Below are 17966 nucleotides of genomic sequence, written 5' to 3' on the forward strand. Positions count from 1 at the left end.
ACGGATTTTGATGCGGTTTTTTTAAATAGATCGAGTGATTCAAGAGGAAGGTTTATATGTATAATAACATTAATTAAATAGTGGAGAAAGAGATTAATGTGATGTCGTAAATTCATTTTTTCCTCAGCATTGCACCCGAGCGAAGCCCGGGCGGGTCGCTAGTATAATATGTATGAACGTGGATAACGTACCCTGCTTTATCAACACAACTATGTAGATATAAACGGATGGCCGATATACCATCCTGAATAGAAACGATGGATTAGCGAGAACAAACGCTACTCCTATGCATGCAAGCGAGGGATATAAATAGGCTAAGCAAATGAGGACTATTTTAGTCGAGTATAGAGGGATCCCGAGGATTTGCCAAATAGGATGTTTGAAGAGGTTTGATTTACGAAGAGTAATCTAATATCCGTGTTTACTGAGTAGGATAAGACGGTTGTTCATAACAAGAACTTTGACATTTCAATAAAAGGATCGAAGGCGATGTAATTTTTTTTTTCTGTAGCCGAATTAATGTCCCACTGGACAAAGGCCTCCCCCTTCTCTTTCCAACCCTCCCTGTCTTGAGCATCGTTCTGCCAGGTGTGCCGGAAGGCGTCCAGCACGTCCCTCCACCGTTGTCGTGGTCCGACGACGAGGCGATGTCATATCTAACATAAAATAGTAAATGTTATGTTCCTAATTTATTTCTTTCTACACAAAAAAAAAATCGGGGTAACTCTAGAGAGTTGATGATTCATTTGTACTAAATAGGTAACAGAAAGAGACAAAAGAAACATTAAAAAAGTGGCTCAAATGCAAGTCCAATTCGCGCACCAAGGGTTCTGAGGCTTCGACTTTGCCGTTAACTATTGTCTTCATACACTGAAATAGGTCGCGATTAGTTTACCAACTGCAAAAAGTTTCTAATCGCAAAAACATTTTTTTTTTGCCGTTGAAAAACCCGTGTCCCCATATATCGGCATAGCTCGCGATTGTCTTACCAACAGCAAATCATTTTGTAATTGTACACGTATGTTTTCTTGCGATGGAACAACAAATTTCCGATTTTTCACTTTATTTGTGCTGAAAGACCTTCCTTCTTGCCAAATTTCACGATTCAATGTGTATGGGAAGTATCCCATAAGGGTTTGTTCCCCTACGTAATGTATGAAAATAAGGCTGAAACTGGCAATATCTTTGGATTGCGTCGATTTACAAGCTTCATTTTTTTACAGCTCCAAGGAACCGCAGACATAAGTATTAGATAAATTTTGTCCCCTTGCTAACAGAACCAATGTCGGTAGTCATGCAGCATTGAGTCGCATATGCGTGACTCATAATGAACTAAGTGCCGCAATATCTGATCTATTTTTAGACCTATTTATTTATTTATTTTTTTCTAGACCTATTTTTCAATTCTCTTAGGCTGTATAAGGATAACATTTATAAATATTTATGTCTTCCAGCATAATATATATTTTACTTCTTTATGTATTTTTTTAAAATTATCTGTATTTTAAATTTTAATACAAATTATATCTGTATAATTTAGTTATCTACTAAACGATTACGTTGTCTTACACTGCAAATGTTGTGTGCACCTATACAATTATAGCTTATGTAACAGTCTAATTCCTGATGTAACTTTTATTTTATTTAATGTTTTATTATATAAGCTGTTGGTGTACCTTTTTATAAATAAATCGATGTTAATTTCAATTTGATACCTATACGAGTTCCCAAGAAAAGAGCTTGAAAGACAGACGGACGGACAACAAAATGGTATAAGGATTCCGCTTTTTCCTTTTGAGGTTCGGAACCTTAAAAAACAAAACATATATCATCCATGTTTGTGTAATGCACGTATGAAACCCTAAGTGCTCGAGGCAGCCACTCGACTCCAACAAACATGACGCGTGTATTGCTAAATCCGATATTATTTGGGTCAACCGAATCGTAACCGTAAAGTATCCAAACGAACGATCATTCACACTTGATCAAACTTCAATCGGAACCAATACCGTATTAAGATGCAGACTGCTGATATTTTCTTAAAGTCACCAACGCTTAACACCAATAATTATTATTGTAGTACAATTTTTATATACTTTATCAGTTACAGTTTTGTTTTGACGTGACTTATTGTAGATTTGCCGCAAATGGCATTAACTACTTGGCCGGAAATCAGTCTATTTTTAGACATTAATGACAATAAAAAAGTTAATGCACTAGACTAAAAAACCGACTCAAGATTTGTTGCTGAATTACCAAGTTTGCATAAATAGTCATTATGTCACAATTAATACCTTTATATAAAGGTTCCAGAATCAGAAACACAAAAAAAAAGGTTTTCGTATACGAATTTTAGTCAATTTACATCCGTAGCGCTATTATTATACTAGATACTTAATGTTTCTGTTGCGTACTTTCCATCCCTACCAAAGGAGTTCTACCTTCCTAAACCTGATCTCTGTACTCGTCTACTATCTATGTCTACGCTAATAATAGAGTGGCAACAACAGGAAACAAGGTTTTGTCTATAAACTAAATGAAACTTGGAAACAAACATATTACGATTTTTTTTTAGAATGTTAAGTTGGTTTGGATACATAGAGCGGATGAAGAATAATAGGATTACGAAAGCGGTGGTTGAAAGGTGGTTGGACTGGCATAGAAAGACCCAGAAGGACGTAGATTGATCAAATTGGAGATCTACTCTGAACCGACGTGCGTGTATGAAACAATTTGTGTGTGTGTGGAGGAAGCAAGAGACGTGAGTCAGGATCGAAGGAAATGGCATTCTTTAGTCTCCTCTTACCGGTGGGAAATAGGCGTGAGTTTATGTATGTACGTCTGGAAATGATACTTAACTTCAGACACCAAATATTTTGGTACAGTAAACTGTAATGTAAACCTACTCAATCTTATATTACTTACTTCAATAATTGAGTTATTATCGTATTTCACTTCACAGAAGATAAAAAAGTTATCGAAATGTAAATCAGAATATATTATCAAAACGTTAAAAGGCAATGATGAAGTAACAGGCAACAAAAAATCTTACTATGATTCATAATAATATTATAATTGTAAATTCAACCATAACAATGAAAAAATCATAATAGACGTTATCCTACGAGAAAATCAGAAGCTTGCGGATACAATAGTAAACATTAAACGCAAAAACCCCCAATTAAGACAAGTAAAAACAAATCGATACTATTATAGAAAAATCTTTTAAACCTCTTCAAAAAGTAATTTAAATCAGGATCCATTTAAATCTTATCATCCATCACACGGACTCAAGGCGTGTTTGAGAAAAGAAACGAATGATGTTGGAAACAAAGAATGGTGATTTCTCAACGCTATTTTTAACTATGTAGTTTAAAGCCAGGCCTGTATTTAGGATTGGGGTCTAGATATCTACGGAGCCAACGGGATGAAAAGGACAGGGATACGAGTTAAAATCTGGGGGTTAAAAAGGCCACATTGAAACAATTACCATCAAAAAACAACATTGCTATTTGACATTTGTTAACATTGCGCACTTACTTTCATATGCGCAATAAATTGCAATATTGAATTTTAGATGAACTGCTTTGATGTGGCCTTTTTAGGCCCTCATTTGGGTATGCGGCCCTAACAGCAACTTCAACGCTGCAGTCGTCGTGGATTCGTTGACACCTCTCAGCGCCGTACAGATGACGGCGCCGGCGCATTACGTGCATGTATCTATAAAATCTTGTGTATATCAAAGTACATATCGATTAAAATAATATAATTTTTCAAGACAAGATAACAATTATTGTGTGTCGTCAATGCTTTAACGCAGTTAACAAACTATTAAGATAACACTAAACAAATATATTTTCTTATCTTTAGGAACCCTACATCAAATGATTAGATCAAAGACAATGTAAATAATTACCCTGACGAGATTTATATATTTCGCGAAACTCACTTCCGCTGCTTTAAGGAATCACGTCCGAGTACATGATCGAAAGAAACGTCAAATGAATCCTGCCAAAGCAAAACTGTGTAAGTTAAGGAATAAACTCATCACAGAAACACCATAATTTCCGCTGACTGCTCTTCAGTTTACCTTCACCTGAATATTAACTACTTCCAACAAACAGCTTATAACAAGGCTGCTAGTTAAAAATGTCATTACGTTCATATTACCTATTCCTTTTACGACGTAATTTTATATTTGTTAGTGTTTGCTTAAAATATTTCAGCAGCGATTTTCTGGTTAAAATAAAATCAAGAGTCTGGTTCAGTAACAACCATAATTTTAAATTTGAACGCTGTCATTTTTCAAGAGAACAGCCAAAAGGCAATAAAATAGAAGCATTTTTAAAGGCAAGTTTAAGGCCTTTTGAGCCTGAATAAACAACTAGCTGAGAAAAAACCTATGCCCTGCCCATTACGAATCGTAGAAAGATTGTATCAAATAAAACAACAGATACTGCGTATAGTCCTGGACAAAGACCTCGTGTCCTTGAAACTGACTGATGATTCACTAGTGTAGGCAGGTCACTGAACAAAAAGGTGATTTAGGTTGATAAGACGGAAACTGGTCGGCACCAAAAAATATTGGTTATTTCTGAATATTTCTGTGGATAACCTCAACAATTATTCGATTTTCATTTTCCAATCATGTTGGTATTTATATCAATTTCATCTTAACTTATTGTCATGCATTAAGAAAAGTAGGGATAATTTGATTCACCTTCTTATTTATTTATAGACCGAATTAATAAAATGGTGATTCGATTCTTAAGCACAACAAAACGTGACCGGGAGTACGATTATGAGTAAGGACGGTAATTTAATTCGAGTAAATAATAGATAAATTAAATCTGAAAATAAATTATAAATAATAAACAGAAGCATATTTCCGCTAAATCTGCAAAGATTTATAGTAATGGCGCCCTACTGCGGCGGTCATTTGCAATATTTGCTGTTTTCCCGCCAAAAATTAAAAATAAACTCTTAAAAGCTGGCAACGTACCTAGTACGGATTATGGCTACGGGTGCTTTACATTCAAATAGCTCTGCTTAGAGAGATACCGGAACAGAAACCGGGGGTTAACTCTTAGACTCTTGGAAATATTTATTGCACTACTTCTGAAGTTTTCGGTTTACTTCACATACATTTCAACCCGACCCAGTTAGTGGATTAAGTGGTGTATTGTGTAACAAATCTGGGGTGAAATACGGTTCGAGATATTTGTGGGCTTTTACGGAATCGGCAAGACCTTATTTCTTATCGTGTAATGAAAGACTCTATATGGGATTCGTCGATGTCGTAATTTCAGCTTATAGTTATCAGCTGCTGCTAAAGCAAAATACTTGTATTTAAATTAGATCTCAGTTTTTCACAGTAATGGTGCAGTTAGAACCTATTCTTTTTGGTAGAGGATAATGCAGACAAATCTGAAAGTCAGTCAAACAAAATCCTCAAGTAGGAAATCCTCACTTGACCGATAGAGATTCAATAACAAGGTTGCTGCGAATGACTTTAGTAAGAGTACATGTGGTTTATTTGTTAGATGCAGTGTTTATCTATCTTATTAACACGCGATCGCTAAGTATACTTGTATATAACAGAGAGTTTCCTGTTGTTCAACATTGGTAACTCTAACAAACACGAGAAGGCACTAGCTAGATAGGTACATTATTGTAGCAGAAATGAATTCCTAAATATCTCTAGAAGAATATAATATTTTGACAAAATAGGCTTTTGTGTTTTTTTCGTTTCATTTCCAACTAGTCAAAACAGTTCTTTTACTAAAACGTCAAAACACGAAAATATGGAATTGGGTATGAAAAGGGGTACTGTGACGTCATAGAAAAACGTGACAAAGTCGGACTTACTGTTACGTTTCTCTTGATTAAAATTCATAAATAAGTAAAATAAAGTATATTTAGATTTGTTATTTAGTGATCAGAATTTCATAATTTATCTTTGACCTTCAGCTTAACTACAACCATACGGAATAATAATACGTATACAACGGCAAACTCTCCGCTCCCCACCAGCGGCTGAGCTAGGTTTACCTCATCCCCCTGTTTCTTACTTTAGTCTTCAATCGTATGGCGTCAGACGTGATGCGCGTGGACAGGCTGATCCCTTATCACCATAAGGTTCATCATATCCATCTTAGGACTTCGTATCAACAGTGGCTGCAAGTTGTCTTTGATTACTTGTGGCTCTGCCCACCCCATTTGGGATTACGGGCGTGAGTTTATGTATGTATGCAGAGTTCCTCATGATGTTATCCTATATCCTAAAGGATTCGGTTAAGCTTGTGATATCCATTTACGACCCTATGCGTCACTGGTGTTAAAAATATAAATAAAAAACACATGCTTGACTTTTAGAAATGGACTGTATTACTTTTTGATAATTTAAATTAACAAAAATGAAAAAATGCAACACCCCATCGCCATGATGTTAGAAGCGTAGAACGAAAGTTAAACGCGGTGTTGGCATAATATAAAACAAATTTTAGTGTCTACTACACAGACTCATACACGAAAATCTAACGCAAACCTAAATCAGAGGTCAAATCCGAAAGCAATATCAGAGATTATGGCACACATTGCGATATTTGAACCCAGGATTTATTAACTGCTGGATTCGAAGCTGTGACTCTAGAATGCAAAGTTTTGTGTCATCGGAATACTCAGCTTCCAATTAGCAAAAGCGCAGAAAGTAAATTAATCAAAACGAAAAACGCTGTGATAGACAGTATAGGTATTCGTAAAGTATCGTTGCATATTTAATGAGTTAGTACAGACCAGACAGGGGGGTTATAAAGAGGGGGAGACCGTGAGACAGTGATGTGCTTTAAGGGATAAGAATGGGCGCCCCAGGACCTAAAACTTAGAGAACCTTTAGCCAACATCATGGTTTAAACTTGTTTCTTCTCACACATTTGTTTCCAACTTCAAGACATAAACATTAAACAGGAAATAATACTTATATTGGGGAGTCGTACTTTTTTTTGTCCCATCAAGTAATGTAAAAAAAGAAATAGGCACACCCTGAGAAGCAACCTGCGCAAGCGCAACTATTCCTATCAAGTTATCTAATCGTTTTAACACGTCAAATTCCAAAGCATTAAACTTTACTATGCTATTAAATTCTTTATTGTACACACTTTAACAAAATTAACAATGAAAAATAGGTATAAAATGTAAGGCAGGTAGGTAGGTGCTATTGACATGTTGAAGAAAAACTCAGTAACCTAGGTCCTTATTCCTAGCTACGTTACTGCAGGCGAGCTCAGTGCAGCTGTCGGGTTCACCCACCCACCTCAATTGCCGCGTTATTAGATGCACTTACACTTCGTTGAACTTCGCCTTCGATCGCGCATGCGCGGATTGCAACTTGTCTTTGTTTGGAATATCGTATAAAGTTTAGGTTCAGATTAGGTCATAGGTGATCACGCGATAATCATTTACCTGTGGTCCAAACATGAATTCGAGAACAAATTCTAAAATCATTGCTTGATGCCCGTGCTGCGTTTCGAACTTGCGACCTCACAGTGAGAATAAAGCGTCTTCCAACTAGGCTTCCACGGCTCCTCTCAATTATTCTTCTCTGTCATATTCAATGTTGTCTTGGGACGAATATATAGAATGCGCTGCTTTGCCTATGGTTGTCTGATTGTTGACTTGCTCTGTTCCCCCTGATGTTTAATCTAATGTGGCCTACAAGATCCTACTGCTGGGCTCTCCTTCGTCTTTCCATTTTTAGCGGTCCTGTGCATCCGGCCAGTCCCTTCGGCAAGCGCCCAGGTCATCACGCCACCCCTTTCGAAGTCTACGACGACGCCTATACACGTCATGAGGCACCCAATGGGTGACGATCCGTGCCCACCGCTCAGGGTGCATGCGAAAAACAGTAATTAAACAGAAACTAGATTAAGAAGGTTAGGTATAAGGTTAGTGATTATTTAGAAGAAGTGAATGCATGGGATTAATTGTCTGGGAACTGATATTAGGCAGCCAAATTACTAAATCGTATAACAATATTTAATAAAAAAAATTAAAGAACGTCTAAGGCCCAGTGCCGAGGTTTTTCTCGCAGCTTCTGTTCCCCAGCTATACAGGTTGTGAGAAGCTGCATAGTTTTAGACGGATGACCTGTTGGTTATATAAAAAAATGACGATTCAAAGTGTAACTATGTTACCTAATGAATAAAGATACTCGTAAAAAGAAAAACATAAACATACGTACATACATACTTTCAAAAATACCAGTAATTAAATAAACAAAAATACGGCGCATACGAAACATTAAATACATTTAGTCACTATTTAGCGTAATATAAAGTCTCCGAACTGTTTCTCTAACTGACTCAGTAGTGACTAAGTTTAGTATGACGCAAATTTGCAAGATCGTGCCTAATAAATCTTCATTATGTTAGAGAATTATAACTTTTACATAATTTAGTAAGCTATCAGTGCTGTGAGGATGACTAACGACCTTTGTATATTAAAAGACCTACATCTACGTCCAAACCTATAATGGCTGATGTGGGATGTAAAGCCGCCAGACTTAAATGGAATTGGGCCTAAATTCGAATTCAAACATATCTTTATTCAATAGATAACATAGTTACACTTTGAATCGACATTTTTTACATAACGAACGTCTTATCCACCTACAACTACTACAGCTTCTCACAACAATACAATACAAATTTAATACACTTTATACTTTCTTTCTTTTTTTCTTTTGTATTTTTTTTCTTTATTTTTTCTTTCTTTTTACTTTTTTTTTACAACCTGTGTAGCCGCGCTCCATATGCTCCGGTTGATTGGGGGGAGGCCTGTGCCCAGCAGTGGGACGTATATAGGCTGGTTAATGGTTATGTATGTATGTATGTATGTAGCCGACGAAAAGAAGCTGCAAGAAAATATGTATGTGTAAAGGTGTACCAATACCAATGCTTACACACAACGCATGATTAGAATGTATAACTTGTATGTAGAGTGTCAATCGTAGTCTGAAGGACGCGATACATAATATATACATGATACGAGTAAAAGATATATATATATGAAGAGAATGAATGACAGTAGACTTACAAAAAAGATTTATGATAGTAGAGAAGGACCAGGCGTTCATACTGCGATCAGATCCAGGATGTTTTAAAGAAAGGCCAGATCAAGAGTACTCTTAACCGGCGAGCATACATGAAGTCTTTGATGAGAGTGGAGGAAGGGTAAGTAGTGTGTCAGGATCTTAGTAAGTGGAAGTCCGTGGTCTCTGATCGTATGTAAATCTATATATATAAAAGAAAGTCGTGTTAGTTACTCCACTTATAACTCAAGAACGGCTGAACCGATTTAGCTGAAAATTGTCAGGGAGGTAGTTTAGAGCCAGGAGAAGGACATAGGATACTTTTTATCCCGTTCGACAGCATTCCCGTGTGACTTGACATGAAACGTCAGTCACTATAAAACGTATTTGTTTTTGCGCCTGATAATAAAACCAAAAAATGTCGTGAATCACAAGGTACTTAAATGATATATATATATAAAGTGTCTGCTTATTTATTGCCAATAAGGCGAAACAAAGTTCGCCGGGTCAGCTAGTAATTGTATATAGTAGGTTTTTTAATATTTTTTTTATAGTTTCAGTAACCTTGGATTTTTGGGTGTAAAACGATATCAAACATGTTTATGCATCTTTACAAACTATTACGCCGTTCAGGTAGAAGGAATTGCGACTTAGTCCAACGACTGTAGCGTGCTACGGCTGCGGCGCAGTTTTTTAACAGTGCTAAATTATATGCTAATTTTCTTATACTGAAATCATACTTATGTCTACTTAATACATGTGAAAATCACGCACGAGGTACGTTAAGCCGTTGGTCCCGGTTATTACTTACTGATGTAAGTACGTAGTCGTTACATGAGTCATGTCAGAGGCCTATGGCGACACCAGGGTTGATGGGGTTGGTAATCCACCTCACAACCCACACGATAGAAGATCTGAAAATTACTTTTGCACATTTGAGTTATCGTGTTTATTAAACGATTAAGTTTAGAAAATGTATTAAGTCGCAGCCGTTGATATTTATTTTTTACTGTTTCTTCAGGCCTCCCCTAAATAAACGGAAGGGGATGTGGAGCATACTCTTATGTTCCAGGTGTTAAAAAACCTAAACTGTATTCGCTATTTCAAAGAATATAATGGAGTGGGAATTGGTCAAGAACTCCTCTTGGTCCACCATGGGCTTAGCCGGCTATATTAATGTTCTCGACTGCAATGGCTCACCGAACTACTCCTTGCGAATCTCCCGGTGCTTTGTCCTATGATTACATCAATATAATAGAAAAATAAAATATTCTTCACTACGTTGTAGTTCAAACCGTAAACTGTTGCACCGTAGTTTAAGAATGATCGATATTGGACGACGGTAGACCAGACAACAAAGAACACAAGAGCCAGACGAAGCTTAACTCGGAAATTGTTGGATGCAGACAGGTGCGGTGCCACTGTCAACGAGGACCAGTAAGCTTCAATGAGCGAGAAGCGATAAGCGGAGATTTTTATTATAGGGTATAAGTTCGGACACACGACTAAAGACCGGACAGAAGACTAAAGTCCGGACAGAAGACTAAAGTCCGGACAGAAGACTAAAGTCCGGACAGAAGACTAAAAGTCCGGACAGAAGACTAAAAGTCTGGACAGAAGGTTGGAAATGTTTTAAATGCCATCGTCTTGGGATAAATCTGATTATGTTATGTATGTAAGCATCTTAAGTAACACAAGATGCAATAACAAAGTAACATCAATAATAGAATTAGAATATTCTACAATACATTATAGTTGAAAATGCACCGTAGTTTTGTTAATGGTCATCATTGGACGTTAAAACAAGCGCGAGACGAAACATAACTGGGTAATGAAATTCCGGACGATAAACTGAAACTTCGGACAGAAGGTTAAAAGTTCGGACGGTAGACAATCTTAATTCATAGATGATTTTTATGGACAATAATTCAGGGTGATTTTTTGTGTACTCTACCTCTTCTCTGCTGAACACAAACATCTGCCAGATAATAGAAAACAGAATAAAAAAATGAGCAAAGCATCCTTTGTCACTGGTAAGATAGCGTTCACGTAATTACAATCGGTATTTCCTAGAGCTAGTTACCCGGTGATGAATTGACCCGGATAATATCTAGACCAAGCAACGAAGGGAATAGAATCTACAAGACAGCTTAACTAGGAAATTGATGAGTACGGATTTGGTTGGCCGTTTGGAATCCGAGTGTTGGCTTAGGTATGAGTAAGCGTTATTGGTGTGGACAAACTTGCTAAATTATAGAAGAGCCAATACAAAGATATAAGACAAAATACGCCCGTTATCCCTAAACGGTTGGACTAGCTATCAAAAGGTGACTTGCAGTCACTATTGGTAAGAGATGTCACTGAAGTCCTGCGTGTTCGGCTTGCTCTTCAAACGGGGAGTGCCGGTTCGATCCCGGGCACCAGACTTGCACCAAGGAGTTATTGAATTATCATAAGTGCAATTTTCACTAACACAGTTGGTTCGACCTCAGCGATTGTCACCTAGTAAATGCCTATTCACTCTAAGTTTTGAGGAAGAGTAAATTGGCAGAAAGAAAGCAGCGGGTGTACTATGAAGGTTGACCTAGCAGTACCCTGGTGTACGCGCACACTAGGGTACTGTGACTGGCACATATGCATAGTAAAATTGCCGAGACATCTCTTCCCAGCTTCTCCAGATATCATGTCGACGACGAACACGAGTTTCGTCAGGAGAAGCTGTTAGGAACATTTTTCCCCAAACAGCTTCTCCAGACATCATGTCGACGACGAACACGAATTTTGTCACTTGGCGGCAAAGTTTTGTTTGGAGTACGGGTACCAGCCACGGCCTATCAATTGCAAAATAAAGCGACACATCCATGCTCAACATGCCCAAAGGTCGACACCATAATATTATTCACGGTATCGCAGGTCCAAAGTTGTAACAATAAACACAAACATGACCAAACCTGGTACAAACAACCATGAAATAAAATCTAATCATAATTCAAAAATAATTAATATCCATATGCAAATGCCTGGCTGTAACTTTTCATACTTTTTGTTATTCCGTTAATTTTTTATTTATTTTTTTAAAACAAATTCTACATACATGTTAATTACATAAGTTGTGCACGTCTGTAATTGGTGCAAACACTAGTACTAGCCTTAAGAAAGTTTTATTAATTGTTGTGTGTTTGTACTGTTGATGTGCCTAATAAATAAATAAATAAATATAGGCGGCGATACGGTTTACACCAGCCATCACGTTGGTCTAGCGGAAAGCCCGGTAAGACGCGTAGTTCATCTTGTGATGGATGTGTGAGCTTGTGAGCTTGTGTTATCCATAAATATACATATGTGTGTAAATACATCGTATGAAAGCAGATACATAAACAAATATACATACAATATGAAACATGTTTAAAGGCATACTGAGGTAGGTTGCAAATTGCCAATGATTCTATAGTTATTTTCTAATAATGCAACCAAGCTAGGCGAGTTCAACATTTTCCTAGCGTTATCGCGTTTTTTTTCTTTCACAGGGTCCGCTTACTCAACCTGAAGACTAGATAGGTCCGGTTTTTTACAGAAGCGACTGCCTGTCTGACCTTACAACCCGCGAAGGGATAACTAGCAAAATACAGCTAGCAGCTAGCTAGCAAGCCAGGTTAGATCATGAAACGATAAGTCTACTAATGTATTATTCAAAAATTATTATTCTTTTCGTCAAACCCATATAAAAATATCCCTCACTTTAACGAGTGTCAACGCTAACAAGAAAAACGGGATCTGAAATAGATGTGGCAGAGATCATTTTATCGTTGCGTGACTTGAAAAATGATAGTAGGGGCAACCTGTTACATCAGAGTCAGACAACAAAGAACTGGTACTTATGACACGGGACAATGGACCGGGAGGAAAACAGACGCTGTCTCGACCAACAGCGACGGATCGAGTCATATTACGGACTTTAGTTTGTAGAATGGTCTATATTTAGAAGGCACATTTTGTTTGTAAAGTCAATTGGTCAAGAAACACGACGAAAAATTGGTTTACATTAAAATATTCTCACATTCTTTAAAAGTTACTAATTTTATTATGGAAGTTTGGTTAATCCATGAATTGACTAAAGAAACAGAAGTATTTGTGATTATTTTTTGGATTTGAATTTAGACCATACTTTTAGGTCCTTTTAAAATACTAAGCTTTGAAAGAAAGAGAGCAAAACTAAAAATAAAAGTAAGCTCTCACAACTTCACAAGTTACGATGCGTGCGCATTACAAAGCATACTAATGCATTACTACGGCGCAGAAATAAAAAATAAACAGAAAAAGTAAGACGTACCTAGACGAGGTAATAACATGAGAAAATACAGAATAAAAATATTATCGTAAAGAGGAAAATAAACTTATGTGACGCAATATGGTAGAGTTGAGAAGAAAGGATAATGATATACACGTAGAGCATATACAAGTAGGTATGCAAGATAAGTGTTTGTATAGATACGTCCTGTAAGTGAAACAATTTCCATCATGATCAAAGAACTCTTGCTGTGTGGAGGTAAACTTTACTGTAGGTTATGGGAGAAATCTACTTTAACCATAGAGTTTTTTCGAGACTGAACATCTACGCGGCAGATGGTAATTTATCTTTCCAAGAGCTTAATTAATCTAATTAGCATTCAAGAGAAAGCGATAAAGCAAAAGAATGAAGTTACTTCATTTGTAGAATAGGTAACGCTGAAAGATTTCAAAGAGTGAGACATACAAACGGTTGGTAAATTTATTGGAGCTCAAGGCAAGATGCAACACAGACAACAAAGGCGACTGGTAAGAGTACTCGTGGAACGATCTAGAACCACAAGCTCGGTGAATTTATCGTGTTTGGGTGCCGTGGCGAAATTGTGCAATTCCTACAACTGAAAATTGAGATGCTCACACTAGAAGCACAGAAAAGGATGCATCAAAAATGATGTGGGAGCCATTGCAAAACACTGATTTTCTCCGACATCAAACGATTCGGTTTATTTTACCAGTCTTTTTTGATGTGGCACGTAAAAGCATCGTTCATTGCCTGCCTGTCGAAGAGCTGTTGAAAAATCAATCCGATATGTTCCTACTGACTAGTTGAAATGAAAACTACCAATTGTATGACGAAAGTATATTCGTAATTCGTGACTCCTAACGTATAAATACGTGCTATTGTGACCAAACAAATATACAGTGTGATTCACACATAAATTGTACTAAATTGCAGTTTAATTTTGAACAATTTTCCGTGTCACAGGGGCGGGCTAATGTGAAAGTAATATATGAGAATACCGTAATGTGGAATGTAGAGAAGTATGTATATAGGTAATGTTTTGAATGTAGGTTTATAGTAATGAATATATTGGATACAAGCAGTGAAGCAGTGCCATAGAATTAAATCTATTTCAGCAGACACGAGTTTGTTTTAAGTGTGACGCTGTTGAGCTTATAACACCGGAAACCACCCCAAAAGTCCAGCATTTCATGGCACCTAATGTCTGTGTGATTTAATAAATTATTTTTCTGTTCTTTCTTTTATTATTTCGAACTGTCAAATCAGGTTAGATAATTGAATCCCGTAAAAAACATAAACTGAATCCTACAACAGTCAATAAAAACTTAAAGCAAGTAGGTACGTTCCAATTTACAAACGAAATCCAAATAAAAACTGCGCTATGGGTACAAAAACTGCATTAAAACGAAACATGTAGGGCATTTTTTCAAACATTTTAGTAAACACAGGCTCAGCATGCTTACACGGTCTCCGTGTCACGGCACGTCCATTTCCTGCTGATAACCAGCCCCGATCGCCAACCTTACCTGTAAAAACAGAACATAAATTACAATGACCCGTCGACATGCGATTACTTAAAAGCTAACCCCTGTTTTTCTCCCCGAAGTATTCTCTTCCACAAATGGACGTGAAACTCCGCTTAAGGGTAAATTGTTTAATACCATACCTGCTCCAGGTCTAAATTCGTTGCAAAAAATATATTTTCTGTGAAAATTGATATAATGAATGCTCTGTAAGTAAGTAAAATGTGAAATCTCTTTACAAATGGGATCAAATGTTCCCGTCGTGATATTTATAAAGATAATGGAAATGGCATTACATTTGTTTGGTTATTCCGATTTAATTCTACTTATTAAAGACCACAAATATTTGTAATAACAATAATGTTGAATGATTTATTACAAAAATAACAGTCCAATGCAATATGAATTTAAAAATGACACTGAGAGAGTCGTATAGTTTTCCATGAAACCAAACTAAACAATTATTTATCATAAGTATCGTATCTCGTTATTTACTTTAAAAGATGTTCGAGTCGTTGTTCCAGACAATCGAGATCAAGGCGAGTTCCCGATTTAAATTAAATGCATTAAAATACAATACGAGGAACTCACTGCCCGAATATTTGACATCAAGGGTTAAAAAAATAAAATTGAATGAATAAAAACGCACGTCTAAATACTCATGTAGTATCTCAGCCGTGGTAGCCCAGTTGGAAGAACGCTTGTCTCTCACTGTGATGTCGCAGATTCGAATCCAGCACGGCCCTAAACCTATTATTTTCGAAATTGTTTTTCGAATTCAAGTTTGGATCATAAATGATTGTTACGTGCTCAGCGAAAGAAAACATCGCGAGGAAACCCATATATCCGAGAAATGGGTCTCGGAGGTATGTAACATAACTTGTATTAGGCTGGTTTTCCCTTCGCGGGTAGGAAGGTCAGACAGGCAGTCGCTTCTGTAAAAAACCGGACCTGTCAAATCTTCAGGTTAGGTAAGCGGATCCTGTGAAAACGGGATAACGCTAAAGAGACGAAATACTCATGTAGTATCTACAGAAGGAAACGATTACCATAATTAACATACTAAAGTGAGAATACACCTGCTTTGAGAGAAAATTCAAAACTAAAATGAGATCCTCTTACATTTATGACTGTGAAATATGAAATGAATTTCATATCGTTCTCTACTGAAACTGATCTAACTGTTAATAGTGCTTCAACAGAGTTCACAGAAATTGTTAACAATACTAAAAGCAGTCGAGTAACAAACATAGAAATATGTCACGTTTATAGATAGAATCAAAGCCGTACGTTAAATATAGGCCAATTTGTTCAAAGTGTTATTATTTTGACTATTGAAATATAGCTAGTACTAAGCTTTATATTTAGGTGTTACTACATGTTAGTAACGATCAACAATAGAAAAACAAATATAACGGAATTTCCTTTCAAAAATTTTCATAAACGACCAGTTAAGAAAGACCAAGATAAGAAAACTTAAAAAAAAACAATTATCGGCCTTTCCTTTCAAACGCAGAAGAATCTCTAACTCCTATTTCACGGACGAGCAATCTAGTTCCCGACGATGATCGTAAAGAGCCGGCACATCATTTATTGAAGTTTTTCTCTCCAACCCAACTGATTATTAATTCACAATCCGTCCGCTTGAGATCACTATGCTATTTACTTTCCCAGAGTACGAGTTGCATTATACAGTGGCGTCGTGTGAACTTTGAGGCTAGCTCGAGTCGAGTGCCATTCAGGTGCTACTGTGGTTTCATGTGTTCCTGGTACTTAAGTTACGTTTTAAACAAAATCAGTTCGAATTCGAATTATTCCTTTATTGCTGGTTATTCGTATATCGAACGCTGGTAATAAGTTGTTAATCATAAAAAAAAACGAAAACATAGGTTTGATTCATGAATTTCGTGATCTAGAACACATTATTTGTTCAGCTATTATTATTATTATCAATTTATCACACAGTTAATACGTGATACTAAATCCATGTGCTCTACATGAGACACAAAGGCACTTGACTGTCCCGGAAGATGTAATTATAAAGCAAGTAGGTACACGAGTCATCCGCCTATCTAGTCAGCCTGCATTATCTTGCTTGTCTTGTAATTCCCAGAAAGGTGACCGTTCAAAAGCGTATGACAGATTGTAAAGACTATAAATGCCTGTAGTAAGGCGTTTCCCGAAATTGGACCTTCAATACTCAAGCACATAAATATCAACTTCACATAGAACGAGTAAGATGTTGTTTTCAACAATGCACGTAGTAACGGCTTCAACACGGCCCGGGTATGGCCGAGGTCGGCAATTCATTGAAATACAGTACATGAAACGCGGAGAATGCACGCGAGGTGGTGAAATACACCAGCCTGTAAACTGCTGTGAAATACCACCACTGCTAGGTGCTTACAGCTAGTAATCTAAACGACGTGATAAAGAAGCGAGCTCGTCAATATACCATCCTAATGACTGTATTCAAACTTATCGACCGGAGTTGCGCGATCTATATCTTTTCGGCGAAAATGTTACATTTTAGCATATCATCATTTCATAAATCTGAGAACGATTCCAAAATATATAAATAGACTTTAATTAGAATATAAGTAACTGACGATAATTACACGTTCCACGTTGATTTCGCAGTACCCTATTAGAATATAACGACAAGAATCTTCTGATATTCTTAAGGTCTAAAGAAGCTCGTCAAAGATTCCAGGAACCATTTATTATGCAAAATTCTAGAAGCATTCCCTAGAAGCGACGGATCAATTACTAGACTGTATCAAGTTTCAATTTGGACACAAACTTTTGAATTAATAAGGAATTTATTCGAACACATTGGTCCATTGCTCGAACATTCGCATTATTGGGACGTCATAACTACAGCAATAGAATAACAAAATTCAAGATATTAAGAAAGAGAAAAGTTCTGTAACTATGAAGCTTGCAAATAATGTTCTATTACCTTGTTCTATCATGCTTTAATTATGGGAGATGTGCCGCAAATGGTATTAACTACTTGGCCGGAACTAAATGAACGCCCATCAGA

General features: G+C 36.7%; 1 protein-coding gene across 4 annotated transcripts in view; it reads right to left on the minus strand.

The window, feature by feature from the left end:
• Window positions 1-17966, minus strand: part of LOC126371773 (protein yippee-like) — a 157546-nt gene that overhangs the window by 95777 nt on the left and 43803 nt on the right. For 3 of the 4 annotated variants that reach the window (XM_050017135.1, XM_050017138.1, XM_050017137.1), the window contains exon 2: window positions 14861-14923. The exons of the other annotated variant lie outside the window; for it this stretch is intronic. The gene's annotated coding sequence lies outside the window, so the exon portion shown is untranslated. The remainder of the gene's footprint in view (window positions 1-14860; window positions 14924-17966) is intronic. 4 annotated transcript variants of the gene reach the window in all.

This window comes from Pectinophora gossypiella, chromosome 13, assembly GCF_024362695.1.
Source record: "Pectinophora gossypiella chromosome 13, ilPecGoss1.1, whole genome shotgun sequence".
Lineage (NCBI taxonomy): Eukaryota > Metazoa > Arthropoda > Insecta > Lepidoptera > Gelechiidae > Pectinophora > Pectinophora gossypiella.